General features: G+C 37.9%; 1 protein-coding gene across 8 annotated transcripts in view; it reads left to right on the top strand.

The window, feature by feature from the left end:
- NFIB (nuclear factor I B) overlaps positions 1-15,448 on the top strand; it is a 223,083-nt gene that overhangs the window by 125,046 nt on the left and 82,589 nt on the right. The window lies entirely within an intron of this gene.

Raw genomic sequence — 15,448 nt, 5'->3', positions numbered from 1 at the left:
ATGCCACCATTTTAACATACGTTGCATATCATTGTATTATGGACTTAATCATAAAGATTGTTAAGGAGTTCCTATTTGATGAAAGTTAGAGTTTGTTCTGTAGTACCTTGAAATAAATCAAGCCACGAGGAATGTAGAATGACTTCTAATTTGAAATGTGAAAAATCAGAACTTAAGCTTTTTGTTTTGCAGTCAGTTGGGATAAATTATACTTATTATTAAAAGCTCTTTTCATGGGGCGCCTGGATGGCTCGCTCAGTCAGTTAAGCATCTGAGTCTTGATTTCGGCTCAGGTGGTGATTTCAGGGTCATGAGATCAAGTCCCTTGTCTGGCTCTGGGGCTCTGGGGCTGAGCGTGCGTAGGATTCTCTCCCTCTGCCCCTCCCCTGCTTGTGTGCGTGCTCTCTTTCTGTCTCTCTCTCAAGAAAAAAAAAAGTAAAGGAAAAAAGCTCTTTTCATAAATATAAGCACGTTTGGGATTTTAGAGCATAATTTATCTTTTGGAGGTGTTTTTTAATCTCTGTGTTCTGGCTTTGGCTGAAATGTGAAATCTCTGAAGTTTCAGATTCAGTATCTCAAAAAGACACAATGCATTCATGGGAAAATTCAGTCTGCTACCATAAACAATGAAATAGTCATATCGCTTTGCTGCTTATATTGTTATAACAAAGAGAAGCTAAACTTTGGAAAAAGATCACTTTGAGTGCTAACACTTTCTTATCACCAATAGTTTTCCACTGGGAGATGTGCAGCCCATGGTCATGGCTACCATCTTCTTCCCAACAGCTTGGGAAGAGATGGCAAAAAGTCCAGCCCTTTTGGAGGTAGAAGCTCCGTGAAATCTGTTCCCCCATTGTTGACGTGAAGGTGGAATCCCATCCAGTCATTCTATAAGTACGGATGCACGTGTCTGTCCAAAAATTGAACACCCCCTCTGGCTTGGCTTTTCTCCAGCCTCAGCCATGACTGTCTGACATGGACACCATATCCTTGCTGATTCTGAAGAACTTCCGCGAGGTGACCTTAAAGCTCTTCAGACTAGGACGGATGTCTCCATATAGGCCTTTAATTTTTAACTGGTGCTTCTTGATTGAGGTTAGTACTTAGCATAAGCAAACAATAGCAACACGTTATTGGGAGGAGCGGTATTTGATATTTGTTATTTTTAAAAATTTTTTTGCAGTCTTTTTGTTATCTTAAAAAGCAATGAAATAGTCTTTATTGCACCTCCTTATACTATTTGTGATTTGATATTTTGTTTTTACTCTTTGTTACATGGTGGGGATGGGCATCATCATCTTTTCAGAGCTAAGGTGCTTTGAAATTCTGATGGTACCCAAGGATGTGACGTTGTTATTTTAGTCAAGGGCACCAGACCACTTCATTTTTTTTTTTTAATGATACACATTTCCTTTGTTTATGATGGAGTCAGAAGTTATACGTTTATATTTAGTTACTGCTTTTTGAACATTAAATGAATCCCTTCTAAGCAATAGAACTATAAGTCCTCTCTCAACTATTACAAACAACTGTTTGGACCAGAGGAGAGTAAACCACTAATTTAGGGACTTGGATCCATCCTAATTTTATTTGTGATAATTAAGAACTGCACTATCACTTTTAGGAAATGTGTGATTGCTCTGCGCTTTTTTGAAATTAGCTTCTACTTGCTCTATTGTTTTATGTCTCTACATTCCTTTAGCTGTGATCTTTTAGATATCTCACTCTCAATCACTTGCCTAATCCTGGAGTGGTTAACATCCAAGAAGAACAAGGCAATCTAGAAGTTGGATTTTGTGTTTGGATCAGTCAGAAGCTGACACCTCATTTTGGAGTTTAGGAAGTCTGTAGTTATGTGGGGAACTCTCTCGGCTGGAAATACAACAAAGAAATGGTGAATTTTAGGGAAGTTTTTGCAAATTCTATGATGAAAACTTATGCAGCATTCTAAGTATCATTAAGCAAAGCTTTCTCAACTGGAATGACATGGACTTATCCTACTTTTCTTTTTTGCACATTTTATAGTGTGCTTGTGCTGTTCTCTGTGTTGACTATTTACATGCAGTCTGGCAAAACCTCTGGAAACCATTAAGATTATATATTGGGTGAATGTCAAATAAACTAACTGATATCCTCTCTGGAACAAAGATGGAACTAAATAAATAATTGAATAAATTAAACAAGGAATATCTACTAACTATAACAATATTCTTATCTTACATTTAAGAAATTCTTTATTACATATGTAAATATAAATAAGTATAATATATAATATATTGCATTATATAATATATAAATATATATAATAAACATATTCTGCATATCAGAGAGATTATATGATATTTGTCTTTCTCTTTCTGATTTCTTTCACTCAGCATAATGCCCTCAAGATCCATCCATGCTTTAGCAAGTGGCGAGATTTCCTCCTTTCTTATGGCTGAATAATATTCTAAAAATATATCCGTTTATATACACACACCACATATATATTCCATTTATATTCATACACCACATTTTCTTTATCCTTTCATCCATTGATGGAGACTTAGGTTATTTTAATATCTTAACTGTTATAAATAATGCTGCAGTGAACATGGGGGTACATTTATCTTTTTGAATTAGTGTTTTCTTTTCTTTTTTTTTTTTTTTCAACAAAAACCCAGAAGTGGAATTGCTGGATCATGTAGAGTTATATTTTTAGTTTTTTGAGGAAGTCCATATTCTTTTCCATAGTGGCTACACACATTTACATTCCTACCAACAGAGTAGGAGGGTTCCAGTTTCTCTACAGTCTTGGCAACACTTGTAATTTCTAGTCTTTTTGATGACAACCGTTCTAACAGGTGTGGGGTAATATCTCATTGTGTTTTTGATTTGCATTTCCCTGAAAATTAATAATGTAGGGCATTTATTCATGCACCTGTTGGACATCTGTATGTCTTTTTTGGAAAATATCTATTTAGGTCCTCTGCCCATCTTTTAATCAGATTTTTTTTCTTTTTTTTTTGCTAATGAGTTGTATGAATTCTTTATATATTTAGGATATTAGCCCCTTATCACATATTTGATTTACAGATATTTCTCCCATTCAGTAGTTTGCCTTTTCCTTTTGTTAAAGATTTTCTTTCCTATGCCGAAACTTTTTAGATTCATGTAATCCCACCTGTCTATTTTTGCTTTCATTGCTTTTGCTTTTGGTTTCAGATTCAAAAAATCATTGCCAAGATTGATGTCAGAAAGCTTACTCCCTATGTTTTCTTCTAGAAGTTTTATGGTTTCAAGCCTTACATTTAAGTTTTTAATTTATCTTGAGTTAATTTTTGTGTATGGAGTAAATAGTGGTCCAGTTTTATTCTTTTGCATGTGATGGGACAATTTTCCCAACACCATTTATTGAAAAGACTGTCCTTTCCTCATTGTGTATTCTTGACTCCTTTGTCATAAATTAATTGACTATAATTTATTTCTAGGTTCCCTATTCTGTTCCCTTGATCAGTGTGTGTGATTTTATACCAATACCACACCGTTTTTATTACTATAGTGTTGTAATACAGTTTGAAATCAAGGAGTGTGATGTCTCCAGCTTTGTTCTTTCTCAAGATTCTTTTGGTTATTTGGAATTTTTTATGCTTCCATACAAATCTTAGGACGTTTGTTCTATTTCTGTGAAAACTGCCATTGGAATTTTGATAGTGATTACGTTGATTCTGTAGGTTGCTTTGGGTAATATGAACATGTTAACAATATTAATTCTTCCAATCCATGAGCATGGAATATTTTCCATTTATTTGTGTCTTCATCTATGTCTTTCATTATTGTCCTTTAGTTTTCAGTTACAGGTCTTTCACCTCCTTGGTTAAATATCTCTAGGTATTTTAATTTTTTTTGATGCAATTATAAATAGGATGTTTTCTTTTTTTCTTTAGTTTTTAGAGGGGGGAGGGCAGAGGGAGAAGGAGAGAGAGAATCTGCAGCAGGCTCCATGCCCAGGACAGAGCCCAGCATGGGGCTCGATCTCACAACCCTGAGATCATGATCTAAGCTGAAATCAATAGTTAAATGCTTAACTGACTGAGCCACCCAGACGCCCAAACAGGATGTTTTCTTAATTTCTCTCTCTGATAGCTCATTATCAATGTATAGTAATACAACAGGTTTTTGATGTTGTATCCTGTAACTTTACTGAATTTATTTGTTCTAATAGTTATCTGATAGAGTCTTTAGGGTTTTCTGTGTATATAATATCAAGTCATCTACAAATAGTGACATCCCTCCCCCCCCCCCTCCAATTTGGATGCCTTTTATTTCTTTTTCTTGCCCAACTGCTCTGTCCAGGACTTCTAATACTATGTTAAGTAAAAATGATAAGAGTGGACATCCTGGTCCCTGGACATCCTGATCTTAGAGGAAAAGCATTCAAGTTTTCCCATCAAGTATGACGCAAGACTTGTCATATATGACCTTTATTATTTTGAGTTATGTTCCCTCTATGCCCATTTTGTTGAGAGTTTTTATCATAAACAGATGTTGAATTTTGTCACGTTTTTCTGCATCTATTGAAATGATTATATTATTTATATCCTTCATTTTGTTAATGTGGTGTATCACATCAACTGATTTGCCACTGTTGAACCATCCTTGCATCCCTGGGATAAATTCCACTTGATCATGGGGTATGATCCTTTTAATGTATCGTTGAATTTGGTTTGCTAATATTTTGTTGAGGATTTTTGCATCTATGTTCACAGAAATATTGGTCTGTAATTTTCTTTTCCTGTGGCATCCTATTCTGGTTTTGGTGTCAGAATAAAGCTGGCCTCATAAAATGAGCTTGGAAGAGTTCCTTCCTCTTTTATTTTTTTGGAACAGTTCGAGAGGGACTATGTTTTTTGTTTTGTTTTGTTTTTTGTTTTTTGGGTTTTTTTTTTTTTGTGACTGTTATTAGAATTCACTAGTGAAGCTGTCTCTCTTGGACTTTTGTTTGTGGGAGATTTTTCATGACTTACTCTATCTCCTTACTAGTAATTGGTCTGTTCAGATTTTCTATTTTATCATGGTTCGTGGTAGGTTGTATGTTTCTACGAATTTATCCATTTTTCTAGGTTATTCAGTGTGTTAGCATATACTTGTTTATAGTAGTCTCTTATTATTTCTGTGATATCAGTTGTAACATTTTTTTTCATTTCTGAATTTATTTTTTTGAGCCCTTTCTTTTTCTTGGTGAGTCTAGCTAAAGTTTTGTCAATTTCATCTTTTCAAAAACCCAGCTCTTAATTTCATTTATTATTTTTATTGTGTTTTTAGTCTCTGTTTCATTTATTTCTGCTCTCACCTTTGTTGTATCTTTCCTTCTGCTAACTTTAGGCTTTGTTCTTCTTTTTCTCATTCCTTGAAGTGTAAAGATAGGTTGTTCATTTGAGATGTTTCTTTCCCAAGTAATTATTGATAAAATTAGTTTAGTATCTGTAGCTGTAGTTATCATCTGTCAGAATCAGTAGGGCCCATATTTGCCTGATTTCTCACTGTTTTTGTTTTCTTTTAACTTAGAATTTGGGACAGACTTTACTCTCTAAGAGTCTAAGAGTTACAGAAGTAATACAACATTTTTCTTTATTTGCATGTGAATGCACATACATTTCACATACATGAGGCCCTGAAGGAGCTCATAAAGCATATTTTATTTTAGAATATGATGTTCAAAGTCAAAGAAAGGAAAATTTACTCTTGAGTTTTAAAAATCATAGCTCATTTACCCCTCAGTTAACAAGTTCATACCCATTCATTCTCATATCCTCATTTATTGTAGCACAAGAATAAAAAAAATACTTTATAGAGGAAAATGCATTATTTCATGATACTGAGAAGTAATTTTATACTTTGGCATTAGACAATATGCAACTGACTATAAACAGTCTTTCTATTCATGGAAGTATAAATAGAAAGACACTAAAAGGATTGGTTAACTGTGGTAAGGCTTGACATCGTAGGTAAACCTTTTATGTAATTTTAGAATGGGGACTGTGCAAGTTAGTGCAAAAATAAAAGGTTTTTTTTCTAACAGATTTTGTTTCAGAAACAGTTTTCTTTTTTATCCTTTAATTTATTTTCAAGACATCACATCCAGTAAAGTTCTTAAATGTTCGAATTTAGGGTAGAATTCAGAGTAAAGGAGTAGAAGATTAAAAATATGTTTTCTTGGCAAATTACTCTTAAAAAGTGAAAAGGGCACATAGCCCTAAGCTCCTTATTTTTATAGGCTGTATACGGTGCTTGTATAAAACCCATTCCTCCAAAATTGATCTACGTAGCGGTTCGCGCCATGCCCAGCCTCTGTAATGGTTCTAGCCTGAGCACTCGTAATATTAATTTTGGGTGGAAAAAGACAATTTAAGAAAGTCTTATAAGGTCATGAAGGAGATTTTTCCATATCTCCCCAATAACCTATGCTGTTAGGCAACAAATAATATTGAGTGCCCACTGGTTGCTGAATTCAGAATTAAATATTACGTTCCAGGAGACAGGATGTAGGTTGAGTCAGCTCTAAACGAGTTGAGAGAGCCATTTGCCTTGGAGGAGTTGGAAATATACATCGTTCTACACCAAGAACAATACACATCCCAGAAATAGCTGTCTGTAGGTGAATTATTCAGTTATGGACATTTAATGAGCATCTGTTGTGTGCATGGCATTAGGCTCGACGCTGCAGAAGGTAAAATAGTGAAAGATTTTACAGTGGTTTTACATTACAAATGAAGCTTGCTTTCAGCAAACTTTTCTGTTCATAAGTACATGCACAATTTTATGTATGTGGTGAAGACGAGTGTTCCTCAGTGTGACAACCCAAGTATCATGAGAGTTCAAAGTTGTGAAATACTGTTGCCAGCCGTTGTCGGGAGCATGGTGGAGTGGAAAGAACATGAACTTTGAAATTAAATTTTCCCCCTGAATCAAGGCTCCATGTTTTACAATGATCACGAGGCCTGTGAGGAAAATGAGCACATCAGCCACCTTCTCTGCAGCTCAGCACAATTATATCCAAGCCAGCGGCGAGCATCCGATGGGGGGCGTACTTGGCAAGTAGCAGGTGCTTGATAAAAGTGAAGGCTTTTTCATCCTACTTTCTCTTTTACTGAGTTGATCAAGAAGGCTTCCTACAGGAAGTATCATTTTCTGTGGATCCAAATAGAAATGCATTGATTTGGGGGGTTTTGTTTGTATTTACATCACACTCCTCTAAAAGTTTAAGATGACATAGACAAAGTTACAGGTCAAGATAAAATCCGAGGCAAAGAAAGAGATATTTTCAAGTCTTATGATGGGACAGAATGATAGTTTTTAGGTAGTCAGCTTTGTTCGAAGGCTTTTGACATCAAAGGAAATGTTGAATGAAATTTTGTTACATGGTTTATAACTGTGACACGAGAAAGAGTACAAATGTATCATTGGAGATTGCTTTTCCCTTGCAACACTTTATATCTTAGTCACTGTATTCACATCATATAAATATTTTTCCCCCTTGCCTTTTATAGTGGTCCTATTTTCTGAAGCTCCCAACTTTTCTGCCTCCGTTGAAAATTTTCTGTGCGTCTTATTCTTCCTGGTTCTCTGCAGATCATCTCCTTTAGTCTATTAACTCATTCCTGGCAACATGTTTCTTACTTAAAAAAATGCATCATTTTTGCCCCTCATTCAGATACCTCATTCAACTAAGGGTCCCATCTCTCTCTTCTTCCTCATGAAAAAGACTCTAAACTTCCTGCTTAACTTCTCCTGCAACCGGGCTTCTGTCTTTACTTGAAATGATCTTCATTAAATTCATGACTTTTTATGATCTGAGTCCAGTGGTTCTTTTCCATTCCATTTCTGCTTCCATGGTCTTAAGCGTTTATTTGATTCAGTTGACCATGTTCTACTTAAAATGTTCATTTGCTTTTTTTTTTTTCAGTTTTGTTTTATTGTGATAAGAATACTTAACATGAGATTTGCTCTCTTAAGAAATGTTTACGTGAATATAGTTGCAGTGTTGCACAACAGCTCTCTAGAACTTATTCATCTTGCTTAACTGAACTGCCTGTTGATTAGCAACTCCCCATTTCCCCTTCACCCCGGCCCGTAGCAACCATCGTTCCACTCCAATTCTATGATGTTGACCACGTTAGATACCTCACATAGGTGGTATCATGAAGCAGTTGTCAGTGGCTGGTTAGTTTCCCTTAGCATAATAGCTTCAAGGTTCATTCATTTGTGCATATCGCAAAATTTCTTTTCTTTTTGAAAGCTGATATTCCGTTGTACACATATACTATGCTTTCTTTATACGTTCATTTAGCATTGGATATCTAGGCTCTTTCCACGTCTTGGCTATTGAGAATAGGTGAATGTGGGAGTGCAGTTATCTTCAAGATCCTGGTTGCAGTTCTTTTGGATACATACCTAAGAGTGGGACGGCTGGATCATACGGTAGTTTTATTTTTAATTTTTTGAGGAACCTCCATACAGTGTTCTGCAGTGGCTGCACCAGTTTGCATTTCCACCACCAGTGTGCAAGAATTCCTGTTTGTACACGTCTTCCACAGCACAAGCTGTCTTTTGTTTACTTGGTAATAGCCATCCCGGTAGGTGTGAAGTGATATCTCATTGTGATTTGTATTTGCATTTCCTGAACCTGTTTTCTTCTATTTTTTTTTTAAAGATTTATTTATTTATTTTAGACAAACAGTATGCCAGTGAGCACATGCGTGAGCGGGGGGGGGGGTGCACAGGGGGAGAGAGAGAATCCTCAAGCAGACTCCTGTGGTGCTGGGCTTAGGGCTTGATCCCATGACCTTGAGATCATGACCTGAGCCAAAATCAAGAGTCTGACGCTTCACCGACTGAGTCCCCCAGGCACTCCCCTGAGCCTCTCTTCCTTTGCCCTTTGGCCATTTGTACGCCTTCTTTGCAAACAAGTCTATTGGTATCCTTAGCCCATTGGTAAATCAGGTGAGTAGCTGTGTGGGTTTTGTTTTGCTTCCAAGCTGTAGGAGTTTCTTTTCTGTTTTGGAGATGAAGGGGTGTATGGTTTGCAGCTGTTTGCTCCATAGTTCACAGTTTCACCCTCTTGCTTGTTTCCTTTGCTGGGCAGAAGCTTTAGTTTGATACAGTTTCACTTATTTTTTGCTTTTGTTGCCTATGCTTTTGAAAACAGGACCTTTTCCTGGTAATCCAGGAAGCATTATGTTTCCTGTCTGGTGCTTCTTCCCTTTACTTCACAAGATTTTTATCTTTAGTTTTCTGTGTGTTTTCAGTCCCCCCCCCCCCCCCCCAATGACTTTAGGTTCATTCACCTTTTGTTATTCTTAGATATGCCCCTTTGGAACAGATCCCTCTCCTCAGGTTTCATGTGCCCAACTACTTTCTGGAAATGCTTCCCTATATGCCCCATGGGGAGCTCAAGTTTAACATCTCCAAAATTTGATTCATTTTCTTTTCTCTCAGACTTGAGGTTTTCTCCATATGAGATATCGGGGCCAGAGCCCTTGGTTAGAGCAGCTCAGGAGTCCTTCCTCGGGGCCTCTATTCCTCACCCTCCGCACACTCCAAAGACTCTCGAATCCACCGTCCCTGCCCACTTCCTGTTACACTTATTTCAGCTCCAGACTTTATTTTTTGTCTGTAATCATGCAAAAACCCTCTACTTGCCTCCATTCTGTCCTTGTTCTGTCTTTCTCTAATCTTATGTATAAATGCTTTTTATAAAACACAAATCTGACTATCAGAAAAACTCCCAATATCTCACTGCTTTGGCCCATCTTCTGTGTCATGGCTTTAAACGCTATTCAGTATCAGATATCAAGTTCCATTCCTTTCCCTTTCTTTCTTGCAACGGGCTCTTTCCTCTGCAAGCACTGCTGTAGCTATCCTACAAAGTCTTGTTTATCCTGTATGACCAAACCCTTCCATGCATCTTACCAGAGTCTCCCAAGTGGGGTTGGACGCTTCTGTTTCAATTATGATTGCTGCTTTATGTTATGCTTATATTTGCTTACACATCTCCCCCTTCCCAAGTAGACAGTTAAATTTTTAAAGGAATAATCGACTACTATAATCCAATATCTTTTTTTTTTTTTTTGCTTGACACACTCAAGAAAGCATAGGATACCAGTGCTTATGACACTGCTAATTCAACTTCTTCACTTTACTTATGAAAACGGGGCAAAGAGGGCGAGTGATTTGCCCACAGGTCCAATTAGTTATTGGCAAATGGAGGTTAAAGCTCACTTTTTTTTCATGGATCAAAACCTTAAGACAGTAGTAGTCCCACTACCTCATTAGTACTTTTTTCCTGGCCTCCCCTCCCCTGCGCCTGATAAATAATGCAGTTGACTGTGGTACAATGCCTAGTGAATAAATGAAGTTTGGCCTTGTCTGTGCCCGGCCTAAGTGTTTATGTGCGTGCACTGCCACGCAGAGAAAGAAATGAGAAATCTCTCTGTTGAGGTCCTTTAACAAGACTTGAGTCTGGGTCTCCTGGCACTCACAGTGACTACCACACTTGAGTCCCTGGGGGCAGTTGTAACAGCCATAGCTGCTGGGACAAGGGGCAGTGGGAGAGGGTGAGCAGATGATGGAGGTGAATCTTGGGTGAACCTTGCCTCAGTGGGAATGAGCTTGGGGAGAGACGTTAGCTGAGAGTTCCTGAGGCTGTGGGGTCAGGGCACTCATGCAGGAGGGGCTATGCTGTCTGCCAAGTTGGTGCAAATGCTGGAGCTGTCTGTAGCCCCCATCTTGTCTTCTGCTCCGTCTTTTCTCGAGGTTCCCATGCTTTGCATTTGTGCGGGTCAGGGGCCCACTTGGTACATAGTCACAAGCGTAATTTAAACACAGCGAATGCTCTTCTTTCACAAAGCTCCGAGAGAAAGGACTAGCTGTGAGAGACACCGTAGCTAGCCAGACTTTTTGTTTTTCCTAGCTTTCTAACTGTGTTGCAGGACCTTGTGGTACCTGAGACGATATAAAGTAGCTCAGAGTGCAAGTGAAATCTCAGTGTATTGATGTGGGCCCCGACTTCATTATGCACCTAGTTCCAGAGAAGATTTAAGAGGCCTTGTGCCTGAATAGATTGCAAATTGTTAAATTTTAAATGATGTTGGTATAACATATTCCTCGTTAAATATCTGGATTCCCTGCAGGGAGGGTGCGGGTCCCCTGGTGACAGAGGTGTCCGTCTTGACTCCCTGGGTTAGGCTGTGACTGCACCCACCGCCCAAGGCTCATTACTCAAGCATCTCAGGTTCTGTTTACAACTCCCTGCATCTAAAGTCCCTCTCCATTCAAAGTCTTGTCCCTCTCCATATTTACAAGGCCTGCTTTTGCAGCATATGGCTACAATTTAATAATGCAAAGCATTTTCCTCCTCACAGCTGGAACCTGGGATTGTTCTGTATCAGAGATAGAGTGGACTTGCTCCAGGCCAGTTTAAAATCATTGAACTCGGCAGAAGCTAAGCTTGCTGGACGTATTGTCCCATACGAAGGCACCCAGGGGACCTGCACTTCCCTATTAGAGCATCATGCTTGGAAAGAGAGATCGATTCTATGGTAATATATTGCAAGTAGAATAAAATGCTAAGCAGAGAGAAAGATATATAGCTATGCAAGTTGTAATCTGTTTCTACCTTATAGAAGAAGCATGTGATTTCAAGTTATTAGGCAAAAATCCTACCAAAGTTTCATTTCTTTCTTTTTCTGTAACTATATGAGTGTCAAGGTGTCGAGCCATTTCAGCAAGTACTTTTGTGTGGCAATTTGAGTCTTGTTGGCTTTTGCATAATGTCATTAAAAATAGAAAAAATTTAAGAAAAAAATCAGGTTTTGGCTTTCAGTGTTGTAAATCTTTTGGGGTCTTTTGACTTGTTTGCTGGTCTTCAGGAATCATGCACTCTTTTATTTTATTTTACAGAGAACTTTACTAAGAGCTTAGTCCTCTATCCACTTAAGTGTTTCTGATTCTTGAACCCAACAGAGATATTTCCTTTTACCCCATCCCGGTTCCATCCCTTGAGCATATTCATGTCTCCAGGGCATTCAGAAGGAAGAACACAGAAAAACCATTTGACTTGCAGATTTGATCTTATCATCATTAAAATATCACATGCACTTGTTAATGAAACGAACAGGGACACAATGGAGTTTCTTTTTTTCATAAATCCTATGGTTTTATTTATTTGAAATGTCCGGAATAGGCAAAGCCATAAAGACAAAGTAGATTAGTGGTTGCAGGGAGCTTGGAGTTGTTGTGGGAAATGGGTATGTGACCGTTAATGGGTATGGGGTTTTCTTGTAAGGTGATGAAAATGTTCTGGAATTAGGTAGTAGTGATTGTTGTACAACCCTCTGAATGTACCAAAACCCGCTGAATTGTACACTTTAAAATTGTATGTGAATTATATCTCAAGAAAGCTGTAGTTTTTTGTTTGTTTCAAGTGTCTGAGCCATTGGCAGAAAAGGGTTTGGAACTCAAGGCTAGGGGGGATATTTGGGGATTCTTAACCCAGAAATCAGAAACCTCAGAGGGTCAAGGAAGAGGCTCCAGGGAGCCCTGGCACAAGGAAGTCACATGGCAATGGTATAGGTATTGTACACGTGCATTTCTCTGGGCTGCATTGTATCTCGGTGAGCACCCTCACTCTGGTAAAATGCAGAACCATCTGGCGCATATGGATGACCAGTGACATGTTGTGTTACAAGATACTGGCTCTGTTGTTTATTTTGAGGCACTTTTTTTTTTAATGCAGTGGATTTTTAGTTTCAAAATTTGGCTTTTTGGGTTGCAGTCATTTTCTGAACCGAACTACTTTCTATGCAGAATGATGCATTCTAGGTAAGTAAGCAAGGAATAGAAGACGGTCGTCCTCATCAGGACAAATAAAGCATTCTGCTATGTTATACTGAATATGTCCTCATTGATATCCAGAAAGAGCCCACATACATTACATTACTTTGCATAGCGTTGGCAGGTGAAGAAGGGATTATCTACAAGTTTTTGAGAGAACATGTAGAAAGAGGAGTAGAGGGATGAGAAAAGGCCACTGGTGGGGTTTCTCTTACAGCCGATGAGGAAGGCAAAACATTTTTAAAAGATGATAGCTGGTGCTAAATATGAACGTATTGTAATTCTCTTAAATATATTTACACTCTGTCCTTTTAACTAGAGCACCTAGATTATTGTAGAAATTTTCCTAATCTCCATAGCTCCTATTTTTGCCTTGGGTCTTAATCCCTGTGAAAATCCATTGTAGGCCCATGGTGATTTCCATAATGTGCAAATCTGATTATTATACTCCCCTCCATATATGTTTCAACAATTTCCACTCCAGGCTAAGCCTAATCTTTAGCATGGCATCTAATCCATCCCTTCATGATATGGTCCCGACAGTTCCTTTCACTGCAACGTGGACATTGCAGTTAGCCTCAGCCATGTTGTTTGTGTCTCTGTCCGTGTGGTTTGTCTGCCTAGAAGTACAGTTTTACAATGAAAGCATTTATTGCATTCTTACCACTGTTTACTTGTCTGTTTCCCTTAGCGGATTCTGGACAGCTTCAGGTGACAACTGTAGTCTTCTATTTGGACATTTAACATCTAAGGCAAATACGTGGCCAGAAACAATGTTCAGCAATGTTTAAAATCTGTGAATGGAGGCTTAGACCAGAAGTGCAGTAAATTGTAACCTGTTTGTGCCATAATGAGACCATGTCCATCCCTACAGCTTGACCTAAGCCAGGAAAAGCATGGTGTTTCATAGAGACAGTGACAGTGGGCCTCTTCTACCACACCTCCCACACGACTATTTGCAGACGTTCTGAACTCCTAACTTTGTGTAGGGTCTGAAGAATTTGGTAGGGATGTATCAGTCTGAGCATTGCGGTACTCCAATATAATTACTGATTCAGAATACCAGGCTCAGATGAATCAAGTGCTTCCCCTCCCAGCTGATGAATTGTAAAGAAGGCCTTGCTGTTTTTAGGCTTTCGCTTAGTGAGTGTACTTTAATGGTGTTAGAGTTTATGTGATCATGAATGAGGGAACAGGTAAGATCTTTCTAGAAGTTGCAAAAAAATACGTGACTGATTAAATGGAATGTTTCGGACTCATTTGTGATTTTTGTGTGTGTGATGTGGAAATATTGTTACTTTGAAAATTTGGAGACCACAGTATATAGATCACTTTGCTCAAGAGGGTCATTTTTTCTTTATTGAAGTGTAGCTGATATACAGTGTATTGTATAGCTACCTGTAGTGTGAACACCTACACACAAACACACACATAAAGGGAAGAAAAGGGAGAGAATATATACGTATATATCTATATCTATCTCACCACAGTCAAGGCGATGTGCATTTCCATCAATCTCAGAAGTTTCGTCTGACCACTTCATAATCCATTTCTTTCTCTACCTCCATCCTCAGATGACCTCTGATCTGTTTTCTATCACTCTAGATGAACTTACATTTCTAGAATTTTATATAAATGTATCCTTTTTTGTGTCTGGCTTCTTTAATCTAGCATAAAAACTTTGATTTATCCATGTAATATTTGTCAATAGTTTTTATTGCTGAGTAGTATTCCTGTATTTTATTTGCTGAGTGTGAGGTAAGGGTTGATATCCTTTTTAAAAAAAAAAAAACATGGATATCCAGTGAATCCAGTACCATTTGCTTAAGAGACATTTTTTTCCCCCTCCATTGAGCTGCATAGCTACTTATCAGATAGCAACAATGATACATTTATGTGTCTATTTCTGGTCCATTCAATTGATATATAAGTCTTATCTTTTGCCAGCATCAAAGTATCTTCTTGATTTCTGTAACTTTGTGATAAGTATTTATAATAAGTTCTTAAAAGCTATTTTTTAGGTCCTTTTTATTTTCATATAAATAGGATTAGCTTGATATATTCTACAAAAAAAGTAAATAAGTAAGAAAAAAAAAAACCAGCAACCAAAAAAACCCTGCTAGAACTTTGATTGAAAGTAGTGAGATTTAGGGGCGCCTGGGTGGCACAGCGGTTAAGCATCTGCCTTCGGCTCAGGGCATGATCCCAGCGTTGTGGGATCGAGCCCCACATCAGGCTCCTCTGCTATGAGCCTGCTTCTTCCTCTCCCTCTCCCCCTGCTTCTGTTCCCTCTCTCGCTGGCTGTCTCTATCTCTGTCAAATAAATAAATAAAATCTTAAAAAAAAAAAAAGTAGTGAGATTTAAAGTTAGGTCTTTTTAGGCATACAGCAAAATAATTATCATTAGCTATCTAATATAAAGTCCACATTACTTGCTTAACTTCTGATCCAGTTTCTCCCAGTTCTTCCCTAAAATTTCTATAAGGATATGTAAAACTGTAACTTTTTCTAAGCACGCTAAAACTGCGACTGAAGGATAACCTTTAGCTAGAATCTTAGAGGCTTATCTCATAAT

This window comes from Ailuropoda melanoleuca, chromosome 7 (genome assembly GCF_002007445.2).
Source record: "Ailuropoda melanoleuca isolate Jingjing chromosome 7, ASM200744v2, whole genome shotgun sequence".
NCBI lineage: Eukaryota > Metazoa > Chordata > Mammalia > Carnivora > Ursidae > Ailuropoda > Ailuropoda melanoleuca.
The sequence above is the reverse complement of the archived record's forward strand: the minus strand, read 5'-3'. Positions and strand labels throughout refer to the sequence as shown.